The 9,725-nt window shown below is 39.1% G+C and overlaps 1 long non-coding RNA gene across 1 annotated transcript in view; it reads right to left on the reverse strand.

Moving 5' to 3' along the window:
- The window catches only part of LOC113961126, a 4,001-nt gene extending 3,233 nt beyond the window's left edge, over window positions 1–768 (reverse strand). Inside the window, exons 1-2 of the long non-coding RNA XR_003532212.1 lie at window positions 715–768; window positions 406–461 (exon numbers count right to left, since the gene is read on the reverse strand). This is a non-coding gene — a long non-coding RNA (uncharacterized LOC113961126). The remainder of the gene's footprint in view (window positions 1–405; window positions 462–714) is intronic.
- Window positions 769–9,725: the final 8,957 nt, after the last annotated feature.

The following is a 9,725-nucleotide window of genomic DNA, read 5'->3' on the forward strand; positions in this document are numbered from 1 at the left end:
TATTTTATTTTATTTTATTTTATTTTATTTTATTTTATTTTATTTTAATTTAATTTTTTTCATGTAGTTTTGTAAGAATAGCTAGTTTTGGTGGTTTGTAGAGGTTTGGTAAGGGCTCTGTGTGTGTGTGTTCATATCCTCAGAACAGAATACTATTTTTACCTCTTTCAAACAGTTCAAATATGGTTCCCTGTTTACCAAATGCTTGATTTTCACTCCCATCCTCACATTTAAAGATAGCATAAATGAGACTTTTTTTTGTGTGTGTGTATTTCTTTGTGAAGTAGAGCCCTTCCCAAATCTTCGTTCGTGAAGCCTAGCCATGATGAGTTTGACCTGAACATATACAGTCTTGAACTTTCCATAGTGAGTCTTGTAGCCCATAGTAAAGATCTTTGAACTTACTTGGCTTCCCATAGCTACGCCAGGGTTACAGAACCCAAAAATATATTACTCCTCACCTGAAAAACGAAACAAACAAACAAAACAAAAACAAAAACATCAGCAAAACTTGCTGCATAGAAAAACATAAATAAGTTTGCTGATTTCTAATTGCACAATTTTCATTCTTGATGGGAAGATCTGTGGTACTTCTAATACACTCTTATTGAATCCTCATTCTTCAACAGCCAAATTAACTACTGCTTTCAAATAGTGTTATGCTCACAACATTTCATCTTGTTGTTTTTCTAATTTCTTACATTGTTTTCTCACCTTAATGGAAGGATTCATTTGCCTGTCAGCATGAGGATATAACAAACTACTGGAATGCAGCAGATGGAGCTCACGTATTGTGGCAACAGTACGTAACCCCGGTGTTCAAAGGCTCTTCGGTGTCTTCAGTATGTCTGCAGGGCAGTCAGATGGGACTGCAGCATATACAGCTGCACCAAAACTAACAGCAATCTGGATTTGTTGATACCAACAAAGAGAAAAGGGTTAGCAATCGGGTTTGTGAGGCTTGCACAGGACAAGGATAGCTAGCCCATGCTGAAGCCCTCAGGACTGACACTGCTGGCTACACAGACTTTAAGAAGACTAAAGTTGGCAAAACTTCTGCTCCCTGTGCTCTAGCACTTCTGTTTAAATTGTGGGCATATTCAGTGCGGTGTCTGTGTGTACAAACACATGCATGACCCCACTGTCACTTTCAAGATCCCCACTGCCTGGGTGACTTTCAGAGCTGCTAATGTGGTAATGTTATGATAACTACAGAATTGCAAATGCTGGCAGGATTTCTGGTCATTTTTGATTCCTGTTTTTTTTGTACTGTGCCTTTAGATGGTTATTTTTCTAATCTTGCTACTTTCAGAATTTCTTGCAGATCATTATACAAGCTAATGGTGGATCTCTCAAATAAATTTAAAGGTTCCCAAGTGGATCTCTTAAACAAATTTTAAAAGGATCATTTACTTATTAACTGGTTGAAAGGGGAAAATACTGGACGTAGACAGAATGTTCTGGATTAAACTGATGGATAAAGAGGAAATCAAAAGACTAAAACTATTAATGGGTTAGAGATGAAGTTTGATGTTTCAATAGAAGAAGAAAGCCTGGGAATAGATGAGGTAAGGAGATAGGGACTAAAATTCCAGATACAAACAAAATGAGGTCACAATTGCAGCAATAGAACTAGAGCCCTGGGGGAGGAAAGCAGTTGTGCAGACAGCAAAGCTTCTCCTGCTGGAGCACTGATCTCCAAGGAAATTGTGCCCTGGGGAACTAGAGGACAAGCAACACCAGGTGGACTGGAGCCTTGCAGCCCAGTGACAATGACTTTTGGATCCATCTAATGCAGGACCTTCTCTCTACATTGATTTTTTTTTCAGGGAGCTGCAGCTGTAACACAAAATGATTTCACTGAAGATACAAGAATCCAGAAAGGAGTCCCACCACACGTGCTCAGGATACAGGCTAACTGAGGTGGGGATGACAACACCTCCTTTACACAGAATCATGGAATCTGTGGTGTTGGAAGGGACCCATCAGAATCACTGACATATACCTGAGGACATTGCCAAGTGCTTCTTGAACTCAGACAGGCTTGGTGCTATGACCACTTCCCTGGGGAGCCTGTGCCAGTGCTCAGCCACCCTCTGGGTGAAAAAGCTCTTCCTGATATCCAACCTAATTTTGTTTTGTTCTCTGCATGAATGGGTTTGTCATTCTATCACCAAAGACTGACCAAAGTTCCAGGCCATAAGACTCTTCAGTGAGAGCATTTCTTGCTGTTTAACTCCTCTAAAATTACAAAAGCCAGGAAAAATATTAAACTGAATGAAAATTTGGTTTGTCCTTGTGATTATGATATTTCACTGAGTATTCAGATGGGAAAGAATCTCCTTTTTTCTCTCTCTGCTCCAAAGACGGCTGTCTCTTGCTAGGCAGAAGGAGTCTGTGGTCACTTTGAACACAGATGAGTTTGTAAGCCCAGTTCAGCCTCTACCAGCTGAGGAGAAATGGAGACTGCTCTTCAAAATGAAGCATCATAGTTTGCTGGCTAGAGCATGCTATGCAAAAACTGAGACTGTGGTTCCTTTAGTCCTTGTTAGAGAAGGATTTTGCTTCTGGAATGAGCTCTAGATGTTGCTGCTGTCCTCTGCCTTGGCTTCCCGCAGGCCTCAGAGCTACTGACACATTCTCATCCAGACTGTGCTTTCAGGACAACTACAGCTTGGATGTGGACAGTCCTCCAAACCAGGAGAGAGAGCATATTGTCACTTGCAGAGCCTAGGCTTGTAGTGTAACAGATTAGTATATAGGTCAGTTATTTGTTTTGAAAAATTTTATTGTGTCATTTAAAAAGAACAGGTAGCGTATAGAAAAACTTGCCCCTGAGTGCCAGCTTAAGGTGTTGCCACTGAATTATCTTTAGCCTGTACAGCCTAGTTACTACAGAGGTCTCCTTTTAATTGCAGTGTAAGATGAACATTTGAGGCACAACAAAATACAGACATTACATAAACTACTACCAGTTCACACATATTCTCAGGAGTCACAACCAGAAATGGCAATGAAGCAGTAGAGAACTTCAGTACCAACCACAAGCTTTCTCCTCTGCCATTCTAGGTCTTCTTGATGAGACTATTCTATAGCCAATGAATGAAAGAGCTCTTCTGGAATGTTGTATGTGAACAATACTTGGAGCTGTCTCATTTTAACTTGGCTTTCTTTCTTGGCTGTTCCTACATTAGATATTTGTCTTAATTTCCCTCAATAGAGACAGTGGATGTATCATACATGATGAAGTGCTTCTGCCAGTGCCAGTAGGAATGAGAGTACACCACCAAAAGTCAAGGTTGTAGGTAACATCATCACCATAAAAACACCATAACCATCTTTATTGCTCCTGCATTCTGCAGGTGACACAATGGCAATGTGTTCAAATAGATCCACATATACAACAGAGGTAGGAGACACTTACTAGAGTCAAAGCTTTACTTTGATTTTTACTTTGAGTGCCCTGCAAAGACTTGCATTTGAATGAAAGCAATTCTAAATCAGGATTTATTTAAGAGGGAAGCCGAGGTGGTAAATAAGAAGGCAATGTATAATAACAGTGTAAATCTTAGTCAAAAAGTCATCAAGTCATAAGTCCTGAACACATGATGACACATTAGTCTTCTCTCTAACCTTCTTGCTGTGGAAAAAAATTATCCAGTGCCTTTTCTGAATCACAGAAACAACTAGTACAGAGATTGACTAGTTACCTGTTCTAGTGTGTAACCACTCATGCATGGTGGAAAAATTATTTCTTCTTATTGTGATAAGTAAATTGAATAATTTGTTCATCAAATGAGTTCTGAATTAATAAAGTTCTGAGTTAATAAAGTTTACAAATAAGTTAGTTGTTAAGCTTATGTTAAGCTTGTTGTTTAAGCTGGTGTTCCTGTGGAGTCATTGAGTGCTGAGTGGCAGAGAGTGTTGGATCACTGTAGTTGCAGGGCTTGTCAGCTATCCTGCTGTTTTGTAGTGTCTGTTCTGAGTATGTTTCCAGGAAACAGAGTTGTGGGGTGTTGGCCCCAGAGTTATGATAGACCCTTCTGGAAGAAGCCCCAGCATGGCTGGTCGTGAGGACAGGAGCAGCTGTTGTCTTCCCTCAGCAACAGGACTAAAAGCCCGCGAACCGAGAGTCCAATAGTGGGGAAGCCCGCGAACCAGGAGTCCAATAATGGGGAAACCCGCGAAACCAGAACCAAACACAACAGAACCCGCGAAACTGGGACCAATAATAAACTGGCATGACTGAGGGGGGGTTGGTTGCAGAGGGTATAAAAGAGGGGCTTTTCACCGTTGTGGGTGCGGTCCGTGGCAAGGCAGAGGTCCTCCCCGCCGTCCAGTGCGCTGATTTGCTTTTTTGTTGTTTTCAATAAATCGTTTATTAATTTCTAAATTATATCTGAGTCATTTGACTATATCATTATCAAGTCAAATATTCTGCCCTTGATTCACAGTAATGTAGCATATGATGTATTCTCCCTTTTTGTGATAAAGACAGAAATTATACAAGTACACTTGCTTTGTGCAACCTTGCAGCGTTCCCCCCTTGTCTCCACCTTTAAATTTAATGTTCTAATTAGTAGAAAACTTGGACAGGTATAGAAAAGCAAAAACCTTGCAATGCTAAGCAGTGGCTTTAATCAGATTAGAAGCTTCAAGAACACGTGTAGGACCTTCACAAATCCAATTATACAGTTTAACATGCCAATATGAAAAATTTGTTCGCAGCATAACCCTCACAGTCATGAATTCTGACTATATCTATAAATCTATTCTGTATTAACTCTAATTCTAGTTAGTGTAACAGTAAATAACGTCTCATCTATGAAACATATGTTAGAAATTTTTTATTATTTTTTATCCATCTAAGCTCTTTTCTTTGTTTCTCTGAGAGAATGAGGAAGAAAGTACTCTGCTTATGGTTTTGTTCAGAATGTAATTCAATTCCTTCTCCTGATTCTGAAATGCTTACTTCTGTATCTTCAGTGGAAGCTTCTCTTTTTCTTGTCTTAGGAGAGCTTAGATGAGTGACGCTTGGCTGACCTTCTGACACCAACTGTTACAGGATTTTTCTATCTGCTCTGCCATTTTTAAGCTAGGATATGTCTAATGACCAGAGCAGAAAGCATTGCAATAAAGCCCTTAGCTGCTGCCAAGTAATTATGTTCCAGAAAGGACATAACCCCGTCAGCCTTGGTCTGATCCTGAGCTAAGGAGCCTTGCTCCAAGGGCTAATGAGATTAGGTATTGCAGTCTACTGACATGGGCTTCCAGATTCAACCTCATATTTTATTTACAGTTCTGGGACATCTTACATGGATGTACAAGCTTTTGACTTCCCCAGCATACAAGGGAGAATTACACTGTTTCACATGTAGGAGTAATTAATACACTATTCCTTATCTTCTTCTTTTGGGTCCTTGCTGCTGAAGTTCATTTGTTTCTTTTCCTTGGTGTTTAACTTAGCTAATATTTTTTGCTGGGCTCAGCAGGTTACATCTATACAGCTGTCTATTCCTGGGTGCCAGTCAAGGGAGGCCATGCTATTTAAATGCACAGTAAAGGTCTCAAAGCTGTGTCCAGGTGGGGCCAACCCCATCCATAACGTGTCCAGGAAATGTTCACAGAGGGCAGAACTATCTCACCTTTTAACAAGATAATGTGTATCTTCATGTAAATGTGAGAGGATTCTTGCTGAGAATTGGGACCATAGGGCCTACAAGTTTTATCTTGCTATGTGGAGCAATGTCTTATCTTTTAATTGACCCAGCAACCAAGATTATCTACAGAGGATAGATAGAGGATAGATAGATAGAGGATGCCAAAGCAAAGGGAAAGAATCTGAGTTTAGCCATCAAGGAACTGAAACAAGTGAATTTTCAAGTGCCTTTGGAAGTTGTTTTCTGAGGCTTAAGCATCTACAGTACCAGCTTAGGCAGTCTAAACTCACTGCAGTGTTTCTGCTTGGACAGCTCTTGATCTGCCCCTGTCAGAAAAATTAGCTTTGTTTATTGCCCTTCACCATCTCACCACTGACTTGAAGGGAGTGTGACCCCAGACCCTTAAATTGCCTTGTTTGGACAAAGGCTTTACAATGCCTATTTTGAAGGTGCCTTGCAGAAACTGAATACCCAGAGGCCTCCTTGTTCTCAGGGAGAAGTGTATTGTTACATTTGTAACTACAAATACTAAACAAGCAAAATAAAACCAGATTGCACAATACTAATTTATAGAAAACACAAAAAACATGGCAAATACTTTGCTCTGACTTAAGCAATACTTAGGGTTAAAAGTGGGGATATTTCTTAGTGCTAGTATCAGATAGGAAATGAATCAATCTACATTTGACCCAGGTTTATCAGCAATAGTTACTGGATAATCAGTTCAAACATTACCTGGTTAGTAAACAGAAATATTCTCATCACCCGCTATTGCTTTCTAAGCCAGGTATTACTCAGATAACACTTAACATTTTGCAATATCATATTGACAAGAAAAACTTATTTTTTTATACCTGCAAACAGGTGCCACATTCTGTTTTTTCCAAAAATTAAGGATAATGAAAATAAATTCCATTTCAACATAACTTAAGTATCGGCGGAGGGGCATGGACAAATGGTCACAGGCCATTATGGTCAGCAAAATGTCAGCTTTATTAGAGAAAAGACAGCTTATATACCACTTATGACACACAGACGTGATTCTTCTCCAGGTTACATTGGATACATAAGGAAAACATACTGTGTTGTACAGTATTAATTGGACTACAGCAGGTGTCCATAAAACTTGTTTACCTGCCAAAAGAACTCCTCCTTCACCTTGGCACAGGGCCTGCAGCCATATTAGTGGCGCAGTATTTTTTACTATCTGCACCCAGCCATGCCAAGGCAAAGGTCACAGAAATGCAATAGAAATTGTTCACACAATATCCTGACGCTTAAATGATACAGAGCTGACCTTGAAGTACTTTATTTGTTTATTTTAATTGATTTTCTGTATTTTTCACTGGCAGAGTACTTGTTCTAAATAAGATTTCAGGCAGATTTTGAGATTTTTAGTCTCAAATAGTATCTCTCAGAAGCCCTATTCTCCTGCAGATGGCAGTTCTCTCAGCCTTATTCACCCTGTGTATCACACATAAGAATGTGGTCTTAATCTATGAAAACAATCTGATATATGGGATGTTGATTGAGGCACGAACCCCACTCAGACACGAGCGAGTGCCAGAGCAGAATTGCCGTTTATTTCAAACGCTTAGGTTTAAATACAGTGCTTAAACATGTCATGTGATCTTCCAACCAATGACAATCAAGAATTATCTGAGCATGCGTGAGAACCCGGAAGACTACAACTCCCATGGTTCCTTGTTACATTCTTCCTGCCACAGATATATATTTAATATTGTTAACCTGCAGAAGTTTTTTTCAAAAATAATGTTGTCTATTTGCCTTTATAAACTTCACACAATTGTTACAATACCAACAGAAATAGTCTGTTTAAATAAATAGTTTAAAAACCAGAATGAGTGACTAATACTGTATATAGATTTCACCACCTTCTTATCTACATTGCTATATAAACACCTGACTTTCTACGATGATATAAAATGTATTTTAATAATAGTAGATAATGCTATCTGACTGGTTAAAATTTCAAGTGAAGCAACAAGTTAACTATAGTATGGCCAGTAAAGGTCATAATTGCTCTAGTTTAGCATTTCTGATTTATGTCTGGCTTAAACCAGAACATGCAAGACACAGCAAAAAGTTTATAGAGCAGCCCTTTAAACTAGTAAAACATTCAATAAAAGTGGAGTCAGCAGGACGGGTGAGACTCAAGTCTGTTCTTATTTTGTGTGTTGTCTACTAGGCTGTCTATACGGACTGGAAAATTCATTGTATATTAACTTTATTTTCTGCTTTTCTTCCTGTGAACTGTATGGCAGAGTGAGATGTCGCTTCTGATATTGTCTGTCCTATACACATTAAATACAGTGGCTGTTTCTAGTAGTGATATTTCTGATGGTTCCTTCCTTATTGTGTGCTCATTAAAATTTCGGGGAGTTTGGTTTTGTTAACCTTGAGCTGTTGGAGCAGAAGCAGATAAAACAAGTTGCAGTAATAAGCACTCTACAGAAAATGGTTACTTTGTAGTTTTAGTGTCTTGGCTCATTTACAACCTAATCATTACAGTTTGTTTGCCAGGAGCTGTATAATGCTCAGCTCTGCATCTGTGAATAGAAATTACATAATTAAAAGGCAGGCAGCAGCACATTCCTTCTACACATACATGGCTGCTTTAGGTCTCTAATTTCTCAGGTGAAGCCTGTGAGCCTTTGCTGTTCAGAAAGTGTGTCCGAGCGTGTCAGGTTCTCCGTGTAGCGCTTTGGGCAGTGTCCATTCACTTCAACTGCAGTACTTTCTGGTGTGCTCTTTTGATCTGCTTGTGTATGCAAGATATTCACCCAGGTTTTCTGGGCATCTGCAACTCATGCTCCAACCAGACAGATGATCTCCTATCCAGAAGACCAAAACCCACTATTGCCCCTAGACATATCTCCCAAGAATGAAAAAAATCATGTTTACAAAGAAGTTGAAAACTTGGTAGACCTAGATGCATTTTTCAGTTTACTAGTTATTTGGGTAGGTAACAAAACTTCAAGTAGCAGCATTATTTTTCTCTCTTTTAAAGTATTTTCTCTTTGACCTGAGTTATGTTTGAGGGGAAAGCAACCTGAAGCCACTTTTTCCATGGATGGAACCATTATCTGGCAAACAGTGCAGTAGCACAGCTGTATTATCTTACTTTCTACAATTGAACAGTCTGCAGTGGAACTTATTTTAAATGGAGGAGGTGAGTCAGTACTTCACTGGACTGTTGCAGGGACACTTGGAGCACTGCAGAACTCAGCCCCTGTTCTCTTTGGTTTGATATTTTGTCAAATTCAAAAAGTGCCAGTTGTGCATCAAGTTTGTAGTACAATCAAATTGCTCCATAAGAAGCAAACAGTAATTGTCTCATATTTTCAAGGGAGCTTTTCAAGGACTGATCGATAACTTGATGTGGAAACACGCCTAATTTTCAAATCAGCATTTTAAACAAATAAGTGTCATATGCTTTAGACCACTTGTAGTCATCTTAAACATATGATGATTAGTTTGTTTTTAGAAGTTGGGAAAAAATATCTTTCTTCCTGACAGAAAAACTTGCTCTCCTATTATAAGATGAAGTATATATGCTTATGTAACTGTCTGTGGTATTTTTGCATTGGAAAAATATTATCAACCAGAATCCCCTGAAGCATTAGGGTCCTTTGCTAGCAGAGCGCTTGGACTGCAGCCACCTCTAAATCACATTGCGTGACTGTAGGTAAGAAGACCTGAAAACAAATAAAACTTTGCCATGCATATCCGCTTTGGAGCATCAAGAGAGCAAGGGGGGCTGTTAGTCCCGAAACTACATATTTTTGCAGTCATCTACTTTTATTTTCCCATCATAACTCAAGAAGTTCTGAAAAAAAAATGTAGGAAAAAATGAACTCTGTGGCTAGGCAAACTTGTTGGATGTGTGACAAAAAGCTGAAGCAATTCTTCCAACACTATCATTCAAAACTTCTGACTTTTGTTTAGCTTTCATTTTGGGTTATGTTAAGATGAGCAGATAATGCTTGTCTCTGATTTACCAAGTAGAAACTCACAGGCAGGTACTGTACTCTTGAGTCTGGC

Source organism: Neopelma chrysocephalum, unplaced genomic scaffold (genome assembly GCF_003984885.1).
Source record: "Neopelma chrysocephalum unplaced genomic scaffold, ASM398488v2 Primary Assembly neopelma1_97034, whole genome shotgun sequence".
In the NCBI taxonomy this organism is placed as follows: Eukaryota; Metazoa; Chordata; class Aves; order Passeriformes; family Pipridae; genus Neopelma; species Neopelma chrysocephalum.